The sequence below is a fragment of the Zingiber officinale genome, chromosome 6A (genome assembly GCF_018446385.1).
Source record: "Zingiber officinale cultivar Zhangliang chromosome 6A, Zo_v1.1, whole genome shotgun sequence".
Classification (NCBI taxonomy): domain Eukaryota; kingdom Viridiplantae; phylum Streptophyta; class Magnoliopsida; order Zingiberales; family Zingiberaceae; genus Zingiber; species Zingiber officinale.
The window spans coordinates 3177117-3192805 of record NC_055997.1 but is presented as its reverse complement, the minus strand read 5'-3'; positions in this window follow the sequence as shown (position 1 = coordinate 3192805).

Genomic DNA, 15689 nt, shown 5'->3' with positions numbered 1-15689 from the left:
AACCGAAAAGAACAATCAAATTACAAGGAAAATAAAAAATAAAAGAACACAATATCGAAAACAAATTCGAAATACTAGAATCGCATGCCTCTTGTATTTGGTATTTTATATGAAGATAAAACTAACATGATGCGGAAAACTATATTAGTTATACCTTACTTAGTAGATAATGACCTCTTGATCTTCTACCGTATTCCTCTTCTAATCCCGGACATTGTGTGGGCAACGGCCTTCCGAGATGAGAACCACCAAGCACCTTCTTCTTCCTTGCAAGTTTCGGCCATCAAAACTTCTCCTAGGATGAAGAGGTTCGGCCACCACCACCATGCTCCAAGGGATGCTAGAAACAAAGCTTTCTTTCTCTCCTTCTTCTTCTTCTTCTCTAAACTTGATCCGGCCACCATATGAATCTCCACAAGAAGGATGAGGTTCGGCCATCAAAGAGAAGAGAGGAGGAGAGGATGGTCGGCCACACCAAGGAAGAAAAAGAGGGAGAAAAATAGAATAGAGTTCTTGTCATGAAGGCACCTCTACCCCCTCTTTTATAATCCTTGGTCTTGGCAAATAAGGAAATTTTAATAAAAACTTCCTTAATTCCTTTGCCATGAAAAATAAATTTAATTGATATAAAATCAATTTCTCTTTTATTAATCAACATGGCTGGCCACAATAATCTAAGCAAAGGAAATTTAATTCAATCAAGAATTAAAATCTTCCTAATTTGTTTCCGGAAATTTTAAAATAAAATTTCTCTAATAATTTATATCCCTTCATGATTGGTTTATAAAAAGGAAATTTAATAAATTAAAATCTTTCTTTTAAACATGTGGATAAAAAGAAAGTTATCTCTAAAAATTAAAATCTCTTTTAATCTACAAATAAGGAAAGATATCAAATCTTTTCTTAATCTTTTGTAGAAACTTATAAAAGAGAATATTTAATTTTTAAACTCTCTTTTAAATCATGAACATGGTTAAAAGGAAAGTTTCCTTAAAATTTAAAATCCACCTTTTAATCAACAAATAAGGAAAGATTTCAAATTTTAAACTCTCTTTTAAACATGTAGATGATTTACAAATAAGGAAAGTTTTTACCAAAAATTAAAACCATCCTTTTAATCTACAAATAAGGAAAAAGATTAATCTCTTCTCTTAATCTTTTGTAGAAAGCTATAAAAGGAAATTTTTAATTTTTTTTAAACTCGCTTTTAAAAACCTTGATATCCACATAAGAAATAATTTTAATAAAAATCCTTTTAATACTCTAGTGGTCGGCCACCTAAGCTTGGGACCCAAGCTTTGGCCGGCCACCAACTTGGCTCATCCACTTGGTCTTGGCCGGCCCTAGCTTGGGTTCTAAGCTAGCTTGGCCGGCCCCATTGGATGGGTAAGAAGGTGGGTATGTGGTGGGTAAAAATCTCTATACACAAGAGGCTACGATAGGGACCGAGAGGAGGAATTGGTTTTGGTCTCCCGATGAAATTAAGCATCCCGTGTTCACCCCGAACACACAACTTAATTTCATCAATAATAATTCATTCCACTAAAGAACTATTATTGAACTACCGCACCAATCCCAAATTACATTTTGGGCTCCTTCTTATTATGAGTGTGTTAGTCTCCCTGTGTTTAAGATGTCGAATGTCCACTAATTAAGTGAGTTACTGACAACTCATTTAATTAATATCTTAGTCCAAGAGTAGTACTACTCAACCTTATCGTCATATCGGACTAAGTCCACCTGCAGGGTTTAACATGACAATCCTTATGAGCTCCTCTTGGGAACATTATCAACCTAGATTACTAGGACACAGTTTCCTTCTATAATCAACAACACACACTATAAGTGATATCATTTCCCAACTTATCGGGCTTATTGATTTATCGAACTAAATCTCACCCATTGATAAATTAAAGAAATAAATATCAAATATATGTGCTTGTTATTATATTAGGATTAAGAGCATACACTTCCATAATAACTGAGATCTTTGTTCCTTCATAAAGTCAGTATAAAAGGAACGACCTCTAATGGTCCTACTCAATACACTCTAAGTGTACTAGTGTAATTATATAGTTAAGATAAACTAATACCTAATTACAGTACGACCTTCCAATGGTTTGTTCCTTTCCATCTTGGTCATGAGTTACTGTTTATAATTTATAAGGTACTGATAACATGATCCTCTATGTGTGACACCACACACCATGTTATCTACAATATAAATTAATTGAACAACTACATTTATCATAAATGTAGACATTTGACCAATGTGATTCTTATTTCTAGATAAATGTTTATACCAAAAGCTAGGCTTTTAGTATACATCCTAACAAGCCCATCGGCTCCCTTCCCATGTCGTCCTTCTCGCTAGTTGCGTCTTCCGCTCGACTTCCTGTGCTCCTAAGCTCCTGCACACTCAGACACAGGGATCAAACACAGCATGACCTAACCAATTTGGTTGATCACATCAAAACTACCACGGGGTCCAACATTGTTCCGTCGACTAAACCGATCAGTCGACTGATCACTCTATCCATTGATTGATCCTCTGTTCCTTCCTTGTTTGTGTTATTCTGATCATCATGAAAATCTTGTTGTTCCGTCGAGGGATCAAGATATTTCCATCAATTGAACATATTTTTGTCATTTGTACTCTGATTTGAACCTTGTTTAATTCTGGAAATAAATTGATCCGTTGACTGATCAACTTTATCCGTCAACTAAATTATACCTTTTGTATTCTGGATTGAATCTCACTGTTCTGATATTCCATGGATTCGTTGACAGAATAATTTTTTTCGCAAAACAGTGTTTGTAAATAAAAATAATATTTACCATGCAAAATAAAGTTAGAACATAAATCTGTGTAGCAAAATTAGTGTAAATATAGTATGCATGAATGAGACAGTAATGACTATCTTGATCTCAACTTAGAAACCTCCGTCATTTTCTTTAGTCGGATCAGTACCTAAGGTTTGTGCTTAATGGGACACGACCTCACTTCACTACCTCCAGTAGTTTACCTCAACTTACCTACCAAACATTGAGTCCTCCAGACCTGTTTGGACTTAACTGCAAAACATCATATCGATTGCCAGAGCTTCCACTTGACTTGATATCGGGTCCTCCAAACCTATCAAATCCACCTGCCAGATGTCAAATCCACTTGACCTATCTGAACTTCCTACATGGTTTTATGATCTACTGAGACTTCCCTTACCTAGTATTGGGTCTAGCTAACTTACTAGGACTTTCCAAGTTGAGCTTCCCGCACACTTGATCAATTTATCAGATAACAATAAGACTTAACTTGAACCTTTGACAACATCAAAATATATGTTTAATTATGGTGTTCTTGCACCAACAATCTCTCCCCTTTTTAATATTTGACAACCTGATTCAAAGTTTAGTTAAAACCAAGATATTAAAAAACATAACTTTTTCCCCCCTTTAATTAAACTCTCCTTGAATTTAACATATCTCTCCCTTTGACACACATCAAAAATTGGAGGCATAGTACAAGCATCAATTTAGAGTGTTGATAAAGTTTGAAAACTTTAAAGTTGCTACTAAGTTTTGAAATTAATTTTGGAATAATATTGAAAATTAGTTGTAAATTTTGAAAAATAGGTTTTGAAAATTTTCTAAAAGAATTTTAGCTTTCGAAATAGTTTTCAAAGATAAATACTAAAATAATTTTAAAATAAGAGATTTTGAAAGAGTTTTCGAAGATTAACTTTGAAATAAGTAATGAAATTTATAAGAGAAATTTTAAAATGGATTTTGACATTTCTAAGAAAAAAATAAGTTTTGCTAAAAAATTTTAAAATGAAAAATAAGTATTGAAAAATTTTGAAAATAGGTTTTGAAACTTTCTAAGAAATGATTTGAGATTAGTTTTGAAAATAGTTTTCAAAGATAAGTTTAAAATTTTTTATGAAAGATTTTAAAAAATTTTAAAATAGATTTTTAATTAAGTATTGAAATACATTTTGAAATGACTATGTTTTGAAATTTCTAAGTAAAATTTTAAAATATATTTTGGAATTGCTAAAGAAAATTTTGAAAATAAGTTTTGAGATAAGATTTGAAAAATCTAAAAATAAGTTTCTTCTAAAATCGATGTTAATGCTCCCTAAAAGATATCCTAAAGTTTGTTAAGTAAATAACTCAAAAGAAATACATAGTTAAAATCAACCAGTGTATAAGATGAACTAGTAAAGATGGTCAAAGTCAACGTGCGTACATTGAAAGTGCATAAAAACATGAAGTAGCAAACACAATAAAAGTGCATAAAAAGATGAACTAGAGAACTAATCCGCAGATGGAGGAGGAGGATGCGGGTGACTGCCGATTCAAATGCGGGTAATCTTTCCCAGTTCCCACTGTTTTGTCTTTAGCATCTCATAGCGATCAATCAGTAAGTTCATCATAGTATTGCTCAATACTATCGTAGCGACTATCGATGTGACTCTGGAGTGTGTTAAAGCGGCTATCAATGTGATGTTGGAGTGTGTCAAAGCGATTGTCTATACGTTGCTCAAGCGAACTCTGAAGTGTGCTAAATCATCCAAACATATCGTCTCGGAGATGAGTGTAAGGATCACTGGATGGCAGTGGTGCAAAAGGACCCAAAATATCTAGTAGTGGAGTCTGAGGTATAGTGTGAATATTAGGCATCTCCTCCTCAACATGCTGCTGAACTTGAGCCCGGTGTCGAGGCTTGAAAGCTAAGCCTTGTGTAGTCACTCTAATGACAGCAAGGGACAAGTGTCGAATTCCTATTTTATCAAAATCTCTTTGAACGGTGATATCTCCTCTGATAGTGTTAATACCAAAGGTACCAATGTAAGAGGTGAGAAAGTGAAATAGACTATGTTTCCAGTCCTAGATGAATTATATCTGGAGTAGTAAATGATAGGTTGAACACCCACAAACCTATGTCAATGTCCAACCAGTCGCATATCACTAGGCATTATTCCGCATGCCCTGCGAAGATTTGGGTTGAGTGGAGAGGTCCTTGTTGGTACAATCGATCTCTAAAATTTTGATGTTTGACAATGTATCTAAGTCTGGTCAGTTTGACTAAGGGTTGATTCAAACATGACTTGATGTTTGGAAGAAAAAGGTCTAGTCAGGACTAGATGACTAATAAGGGTAAGTCATAACCGAAGGATAGGCAGGTTAAAAGTCTACTAAGTGACTAGTCATAACTGGAGGTTAGACAAGGGGAAGTCCTGGTGAGTGAAATAATACCCTAGTGAGTGAAACTAGGTACTGGAAGCCCTGGTGAGTGAAGTCAGACCCTAGTGAGTGAAGCTAGATAGTGGAAGTCCTGGTGAGTGAAGTCGGACACTAGTTGTTGGATTGAGCCACACGTGAGAGGGGGGTGAATCACGTGATTTTGAAAACTTGTTTCTTTTTGAAATTTAAAAGACAAGTACGTAGCAAAAAATTAAGAAGAAAAAGAACACAAGAAAACATGATCGTTTTTACTTGGTTTAGAACCTTCGGCGACTCCTATTTCAAGAACCAGATCTCGTGGACTTATCGATGAGTAATCCACTAAAATACCTCTTCCGGTACCTTCGGAAGATCAGATTAGGGATCTAAAATGGACATAACTTGGACTGACGCCTATTGTCCCTCAACCGGGACACGCTCTTACAAAGTCACTCTCCTCCAGTGACTTACCTTTATTTACCATCTTGCAGTCGGTTGACTAGTCTTCTGACCCACCAAATCTTCATGCCAGTTGTCCGGTCCGTAGATTCAACTAGACTTCTGCCAGTTGTTTGGTCCCTCGGATCCAATCGGACTTTCTGCCAAATATTCGGTCGGCCCGTTGACTTATCTGAACTTCACACCAGCTATCCGATCCCGCGGACCTAGTTAGATTTCAGCCTGATGTCTGGTCCTTTGGATTTGTCAATTCCTGGACACTTGGTAACATAATTAGATCACAAAACACCTAACTTAACTCACTTGTTATTCATCAAAATCTGAATTAGACCATTAGTGCAAACTGCACCAACACTAGTGTGTGAAGTTAGGTAGTAGAGTAAATCCTAGTGAGTGAAGTTGGGTCATAGTGAATGAAGTTAGGTAGTGGAAGTCCTGGTGTGTGAGGTCAGGCTCTAGTGAGTAAAGTTAGGTAGTGGAAGTCCTGATGAGTGAAGTCGGACCCTAGTGAGTAAAGCTAGGTGGTGGAAGTCTTGGTGAGCGAAGTCAGACAATGAAAGTCCTAGTGAGTGAAACCGGGCAGCCCTAAAAGGAGGTAATCCTAGGTAATATGTGACTGATTAGATCATAATATTAATAATGCACGGTCGACCAAACCAACGAATTATTAATAACGCTAACACTGTTTTTCTTTACCATTTTATATCTATTGTGTTAACTTAGTATTGCATGCAAGTCTTAGTAGATCAGCTTGGTCGGATACTAAGTAAGGCTAGAGAAAGTCTAAACAGATCTAAAGGATGATGTTTGGCAGGTAAGTGGAGCTAAGTCACTCAAGGAGAGTGACTTAGTGAGGACGCGTCCTGGTTGAGGGGACAATAGGCGTAAGTCTAATTTAGGTTTATTTCGGAAACCTAAATTGAGACCATAACTAGATCCTAGTCTTAGGAAGACAGGATCTAAGTTATAATTTGATCATAGTTTTAATGTACTAACTATATTTTTAAGGATAATTTTTATACCTAGAATAACTCTTTTTTACAGGAAAGAGAAGCTGGAAAAGTGTTGTTCGGGCACCCGGAGTCCGAGCGCCCATAGTTGATCCAAGCGCCTAGACTAGATTCTCTCGGACGGGTGTCTGGACAGGCACCTAGGCGGTCTGGGTGTCCGGAGTTGGTCCAAGTGCCCAGACTAAAAAATTCATCCAAAAGCTGAGTTGGAGTGCGATGACTGGTCGAACCCATGTCAACGGTCTAGGTGCTCAGAGTAGTCTGGGCGCCCGGAAGTGGATAAACTTCGCAGATGAAGTTCTGATGAGAGCTCGTCATGTCAGCACAGTCCAAGCGCCCAAGAGACGATCTAGGTGCCCGGATGGGGCTAGAAAAGTAGCCCTTGACCAATAGCTTCGGAACAGAAGTGCTATGAATTTCATTCCTGCACGTTGCTCCGAAAAAGCTCCTAGAAGTTGTAAGGCTCCTCCGACAACCGACAATCTAGTTTTCTTACTTTCTTTATTATTGGTAACCTTTTTAGTTCACTTGTACTTCATTACTATATTATTCAAACTATTAGTGAATTGTCCAACGAAAGCATTCAATGAATACGAGCCTTGGAGTAGGAGTCGCCAAAGGCTCCGAACCAAGTAAAAAATTACTTGTGTTAGCGCATGCTTGTTTTTTTCTTTCTCGTCTCTTGCTCCTTAACTTTTTATCCGATGCATATTCTCGAATTTAGAAAAAGCGAAGAACGCTATTCCCCCCCCCCCCCCCCCCCCTCTAGTGTCTTTACGATCCAACAGTCCCAAGGGTCATCATCTAGAAATGCCTCCACTTGGGACATTCATACAGGGAAAGCTCTGATGGCCAATAGCTTCCCTCAGCGGATTAACACATCGTTCTCCCAAGAAATTTTGGAAGACAAGCTGTCGAGTCATTACCGATCCTTAATGATCAGAGTGAATGGAGGGGTGACCAATTCGTATGATCATCTACTCAAATTTGAAAATGTGACTATCCTTCATCAATACACAAATGACGTCAAGTGCAGAGTGTTCTTTATCACTCTCTTTAGCTCGACACAAAGATGGTTCAACCTATTTCCCGCCAACTCCATTTGTTGCTTCAAAGATTTCCATAAAACATTCCTACACTACTTTACTAGCAGTCATCGATACCATAAGACCATGCTAGTTTATTTTTCCTCAAATAAGAGCCCAATGAGGCACTTAGGGCATACATAAGGTGATTTAACCAAGTGGCTATGGATGCCCCTTCAGCCACCCCAGAGATTTTGGTGAGTGACTTCTCCCAATGACTCACAGATAGAGACTTCTTTCAGTCCCTAATCAGGAAGTCACTTAGGGGCTTTGATCACCTACTTAGAAGAGCGATCAAATACATCAATGTGGAGGAAGCTCAATCCGCCAAAAAAGAAAGCAATACATCAACTCCTGCCATCACTCAGACAGAGTACAAGGTTCTCCCTCCACCCTCTCAAGGTACAAGTTGTCATCTGAGCCGCCCACTTAAGCCAAGAAGGGAGAGAGAAGTGCAAAAGGTGGAAGACATCCCAGAATCGACTATCGCGCCTGAGTGGTCACTTCCTAAAGAGCACCGATGTTTTTGTGATTACCATCAATTCCATCATCATGCTACCAGTGAGTCATCAGTATGGCAAGAGGCTCCGTCGCATGGAGGAATCAGGAAAAGCGAATAAAGGATCATCCTCGCTCCCTCCCCTCTCGAGGATCTCCTTTAAAAACATAGTGGGAAGAGCCTAACTAACTCTCAGACCAAACATCCGATCAACAACTTTAAGGCTCAAAATGTCCATCAAAAGTCAAAGTGGTCTTAGTCAACTCCAATAGAGAAGTCAATCGACAACAATGATTGGTCGTATCTCAAATTCTGAGCAAATCTAAGATAATCGGCCATAATTGGCAAGTCAAAATGGAAAACTCTAGTCAACTTAGATTGGATCGGCTTCACTCGGCATTCAGTTTCTCCCAGCTTTACCAAATCCAATTGAAAAATCTAAGCGGTCATCAAAATCACGAGACAAAATTCCCATCAAGAAATGTCGATTGGCTAAATCTCCAAATTCATTAAAATTAGCAGATTCTCCAAATTGACCAAAAGTATAGACGATCAACATCTTCACATAAAGTCCGATCGACATCTCTAAGTAAAAGCCGATCAACAAAAATCAAAATAGACAACGGCCAACTGGCAAAGCAAGTCTGATCAGTAAAAGTCAAAATGAGCATCCAATTAGAAATCCCAAAGGACCAAAATTTTAATCCAATCGACATCTCCCAAATAGCTCCAGTTGCAAGAATTTTAAATTGAGGCAATTTTATTTGGCAAATCCTTTTGGCATCTCCATGTATGGTAAGTTTCAAGCTGTCATCAACTCGATAGCTCGAATCGGCAACTTAGCCATACTAAGCGGCTCATTCGTCCCTATTTAACAGCTTGAGATTATCCGCTCGGGCCAGCTCAATAGATAAGTTTAAAATTTGAACTTTATATTTTAAAATTTAAAATATATCCCTATTTTTAGCAAAGCAGAGAGTCCACTTTCCAAGGCATTCAAGTCATACATCGTGCCTCCAACGTCGGGCCTCCACTCTCCAAGGCATTCGGGTCATACACCGTCTTTCCACTCTCTAAGGCATTCAAGTCATACATCGTACCTCCAATGCCAGGCTTCCACTATTCAAGGCATTTAGGTCATACACCATACCTTCACATTTCAAGGCATTCAAGTCATACACCGTGCCTCCAAACTCCAAGGCATTCGGGCCATACACCGTACCTTCAAGCTCCAAGGCATTTGGATCATACATCGTGCCTCCAAGCTCTAAGGCATTCGGGTCATACACCTTGCCTCCAAGCTCCAAGGTATTCAGGTCATACATCATGCCTCTAAGCTCCAATACATTCAGGTCATACATCATTCCTTCAAGCTCTAAGGTATTCGGGTTATGTGTCGTGCCTCCAATCTCCGAGGTTGAATTCCAGACTCTCATGTCATTCAACTGAGTTATAAGTGAGCTTGCTCTTGCGCGTGTCCCAGACGCTTGCCTCATTCAACCGAATTATAATCAAGCTTACTCATACCCATATCTCAAACTTTCACACAATTCGACCGAGTTATAAGTGAGTATACTCTCGCGCCCAAGTCCTAGACTCTTGAGCCTCTTAGTTGAGCTATAAGCATGCTTGCTCTCACACATGTTCCAGACTCTCGTGCTGCTCAGTCGAGTTATAAGAGAGCTTGCTCTCGTGTCTATGTCCCAGACTCTCACGTCATTCGACCGAGTAATAAGCGAGAATGCTCTCGCACCCAAGTCACAGACTCATGAGCCACTCGGTTGAGTTATAAGTGAGATTGCTCTCGTGCCTGTACCAGACTCTCGTGTCGCTCGACCGAGTTATAAGTAAGTATACTCTCATGCTTATATTCCAGATTCTCATGCCTCTAGACCAAGTTATAAGCGAGTTTGCTCTCGCACCTATGTCGTAGACTCTTGTATCACTCGATTGAGTTATAAACGAGCATGCTCTCACGCATATGCCCCAGACTCTCATGTCGTTCGATCGAGTTATAAGCGAGCATATTCTCGTGCCTATGTCCCAGACTCTCGTGCCACTCAATTGAGTTATAAGTGAGATTGCTCTCATGCCTATATCCCAGACTCTCGTGTCGCTTGGTCGAGTTATAAGTGAGCATGCTCTTGCACCAATATCCTAAATTCTCACATCGTTCGACCAAGTTATAAGCGAGCATACTCTCGGTTCTATATCCCAGACTATCGTGTCATTAACCAGATTATAAGCGAGTATGCTCTTGCGCCTATGTCCCAGACTCTCACACCGTTTGACCAAGTTATAAGCGAGTTTGCTCTCATGCTTGTCCTAGATTCTCTCTTTGTTCGACCGAGTTATAAGTGAGCCTACTCCCGCGCCTATGCCCCAGACTTTCATGCCGCTTGGCTAAGTTATAAGTAAGTATGCTCTCACATCCATATTCCAGATTCTCGAGTCATTCGGTCGAGTTATAAGCAAGCTTGCTCTTGCACCTATATCCCAGACTCTCATGTCGATCGGCCGAGTTATAAGTGTGCTTGCTCATGCTCCTATATTCCAGACTCTCATGATGATCAGTCGAGTTATAAGCATGCTTGTTCATGCGCTCATGTTCCAAACTTTCGAGCCATTCAACCGAATTATAAGTGAGCTTGCTCTCGCACCTATGTCCTAGACTCTTATACTAATTGATTGAGTTATAAGTGAGTTTACTCTTGTGCCCATGTTCTAGACTCTTGTGTCGTTCGGCCAAGTTATAAGTGAGCTTGCTCTCACACCCAAATTTCATACTCTCATGTTTCCCAGTATTAGCTCCCCGCTCCTTAGGGGCAAGGTCCCTGACATACTACTGGTCGGCCCCAGAGCCGGTCAGACCTTTAGGACTTAACTCCCCACTTTTTATGGGTAAGGCCCCCAGCATACAACCAGTCGACTCTAGAGTCGATCGAACCTTCGGAATTAGCTCCCCACTCTTCAGGGGTAAGACCCCCCAGCATACAGCCAGTCAGACATTCGAGACTTAGCTCCCTACTCTTCAAGGGCAAGGCGCCCAACACACAGCCGGTCGGTCCCAAAATTGGTTGGACCTTCGGGACTTAGCTCCCCACTTTTCAAAGGCATGCCCCCCAATAGAAACATGGTTAGCTCTAAAGTCAGTCAGACTCTTTCTAAGAGATAGTATTATCAAAGAATCGTAACTGTCTGTCAGAGAATAACAACTACTCACTAGGGAATATTTCACTATTCTGACATATACAAGCAACAGAACCTTCTAGGGGAGGGCTGTCGTACAACCTCTGTTACCCAACATATTCTGACACCAGAAATTCTCTGATGCCTCATTATTGTAGAGATTATAAGGGTCAATATAAAAAGGGGGTCTTCTCTGTTGGCCAAGTACGCTCTCGTGTGCATGCACACCTACACATGCATCTACACTATTGTTCAACTGTTCATCTTCTTCATCATTTTGCGACGATTCTATCTTGGGAATCGAAGTGTCTACTGTTGGTTGCTACTCAGAAAACCTAATGGTTCCACTGTACAAAAATTTTGTACAAAGGTCTGAACCTTTCCTAGCTACCATGTGTTCTTTTAAATTAAACTTGGATCGCCTATGGAACTTAACACGTTTGATCCAAAGTTTAATTTACTTATTCTTTTAGGTTTAGACTTGGATCTCCTGCGAAACTTAACACGTTTAATCCAAATCACCTAGGTTATTAATTCCATTAAATATTAATTTCCAGAATTGGCTTCCAGGACTGCATGGCGAGGCACATGGCCTTCTTGGATATGGGAACAACCACCACCGCCTAGGCAAAGCCTTTTAAGGAAAGTTAATATTTAATTTCCTTAAATAACTTTAGGTCAACCAAAAAGAACAATCAAATCATAAGGAAAAGAAAAATAAAAGAACACAACATCGAAAACAAATTCGAAATACTAGAATCGCATGCCTCTTGTATTTGGTATTTCTACATGAAGATAAAACTAGTATGATGCGGAAATTAAATACTAGTATACCTTTTCTTTTGCAAGCAAAAAACCTCTAGGTCTTCTACCGTATTCCTCTTCTAACCTCGGACGTTGTGTGGGCAACGATCTTTCGAGATGAGAAACCACCAAAGCACCTTCTTCTCCTCCTTGCAAAGTTCGGCCACAACAAGAGCACCTCCAAGGATGAAGAGATTCAACCAACCAAGCTCCAAGGGATGAAAGCTTTCTCTCCTTCTTCTCCAAGCTAGAAACCGGCCACCACTTGATCTCCAAGGAGGATGAAAGGTTCGGCCACAAAGATGGAGAGAAGAGAAAGGACGAGGCCGGCCACACCAAGGAAGAAAAGAGGAAGAAAATAATAGAGGTTGTTCACCTTGAAGGCTCCCAAAACCCCCTCTTTTATAATCCTTAGCTTTGGCAAATAAGGAAATTTAATTACAATAAAATTTCCTTAACTTTCCTTGACATGAATTAATTAAAAAAAATTAAACAAAATTTCCTAATCCCTCATGTCATGGTCGGCCACCTCATGGAGAGCAAACAAGGTAATTTTCAATCAACAATTAAAAATTTTTATTTGTTTTCAGAAATTTTAAAAAATAAAATTTCCTTTTAAAATCCCTTCATGGTTGATAAAAAGATATTTCTATAATTTTAATTTTTCAACATGTGAATAATTTACAAAGAAGAAAAATAAAATATCCTTCCAATCTACAAATAAGGAAAGAGATTTAATTTATTTCTTTAATCTTTTGTAGAGACTTATAAAAGAGATATTTTAATTTTTAATCTCTCCAATAAATTATATCTTTCACATAAGAAAATTTTAAAATTAAAATTCTTTTTTAATTTAATAGGGTCGGCCACCTAAGCTTGGGTTCAAGCTAGGGTCGGCCACCCATGAACCAATGGTTTGGCCGGCCCTAGCTTGATCCACAAGCTAGCTTGGCCGGCCCCTACAATATGGGTATGAAGGTGGGTATAGGTGGGTATAGTACTCTATAAATAAGAGGCTACGATAGGGACCGAGAGGAGGAATTGGTTTTGGTCTCCCGATAAAATTAAGCATCCCGTGTTCGCCCCGAACACACAACTTAATTTTATCAATAATAATTCATTCCAATAGAGAACTATTATTGAACTACCGCACCAATCCCAAATTATATTTTTGGGCTCCTTCTTATTATGAGTGTGTTAGCCTCCCTGTGTTTAAGATGTCGAACGTCCACTAATTAAGTGAGTTACTGACAACTCATTTAATTAATATCTTAGTCCAAGAATAGTACCACTCAACTTTATCATCATGTCGGACTAAGTCCACCTGCAGGGTTTAACATGACAATCCTTATGAGCTCTTCTTGAGGACATTATCAACCTAGATCACTAGGACACAGTTTCCCTCTATAATCAACAACACACACTATAAGTGATATCATTTCCCAACTTATCGGGCTTATTGATTTATCAAACTAAATCTCACCCATTGATAAATTAAAGAAATAAATATCAAATATATGTGCTTGTTATTATATTAGGATTAAGAGCACACACTTCCATAATAACTGAGGTCTTTGTTCCTTTATAAAGTCAGTATAAAAGAAACGACCTCTGATGGTTCTACTCAATACACTCTAAGTGTACTAGTGTAATTATATAGTTAAGATAAACTAATACCTAATTACACTACGACCTTCCAATGATATGTTCCTTTCCATTTTGGTCGTGAGCTACTGTTTATAATTTATAAGGTTCTGATAACATTATCTTCTGTATGTGACATCACATACTATGTTATCGACAATATAAATTAATTGAACAACTACAAACAAATGTAGATAATTTGACCAAATGTGATTCTTTATTCAAAATAAATGTTTACAAAAGCTTAGGCTTTCAGTATACACTCTAACATCTACACCAGAGAACTCTCCCTGGTTCTTGCTCTAATATTCCTATTTGTTCTCTTTGTGGTGTGCACAGAAAGGATCGCTCAGCATCATCTTCTTCCAGCCTAGGGTCTTTTCACAGTCAGCACCAAAGCCACCTACCCAACACCCCATCTTTCTGGATTTTAAATAGGATCAAAAGAATAATGTTAAAATCTTATGCACTGATCATGAGGGTGAATATTTGTCTGATAAATTTAGGAAAATATGTAATGATAAAATAATTATTAAAGAACAAATAATGTCAGGAACTCCACAACAAAATATGACTGTTGAAAGAAGAAATAGAACTTTTCCAGATATGGTTAGGTCTATGATGGTTCAAATTAATTTATCGATTTTCTATTGGAAAAATATATTATTAGCGACAACCTATATACTTAACCAAGTTTCTTATAAATCTGTTCCATCTACCCTTATGAATGGTGGGCAAACAGAAAACCAGATTTAAGTCATCTGAGACCTTTGGGGTCAACTACCTATGTGTTAGATTTTGAGAGATGTCTTAAGACAATCACCTTATGATTTTACTATTTATTTTATAAATATAGATTCATTATTTGAGTACATATTATATGTTTGATGGTCTTAAACTCATTTACTGAATGTTCACAATATAATTCCTAACATGAGAGAATTTATGATTGGATCACAACTAGTGATTATCTCTATATGTGCAATTATAAATGTATTAGAATTTCCTTAGTCGTTGAATTGATGCATTCGAACATCATCAATTCTATAAGACTAGCACAAGTTATACTCCTGAATTCACCAAGTAGTTGTTTTCTCACTGGCTGAAGACGCTAGGATGTCGAGAGGTAAATGTGGATGCTAGTTATGGTAACTAGTTTATTGGAGTGACTCGCGGTAAAACTTCATAGGGTTATCTACATATATAGATATGTCTGTGAAGTTCTTACTGTAGCTTCAATGCAAGTTTCCTTCGACTTGTCCAGAACCAAGTGGGTATAAGATGAGTGAAAGAAATGAGACACGACTCACTATAACTACTAAAGGGTTTAGAATTAATTCTGAAATCAACTATGATTTTTTGACTAATTGGGGATCATGATGTACTACTAGGTGTCACTCATGATCATTCCATAATTAAGTAGATAATTATGGATGACCAAGATAAATCGGGAACCTATTGGGCTACATGCACTATAAGTCTCTAAAAGATGTAAAACAAGTTAAAGAATATGATTCTTAGATCACGAGATAAATATTTGGTTGGACCATACATAAATTAAATATAGAAATATTTGTCGAATCGGAAGCACAGATAGGCTACATCTCTTATAGAAGAGTTAGACCCTATTTGGATTAGTCATAAACCAACTTAGTTTAGTTGTGAACCAAATCAAGGAGTTAATGGGTTAATTTTTTATTAAGGGATAATGGGTTAGATTTGAGCTTTTTAATCCAATTCATTAATGAGGGTTATATATTGATATGGTTAAGA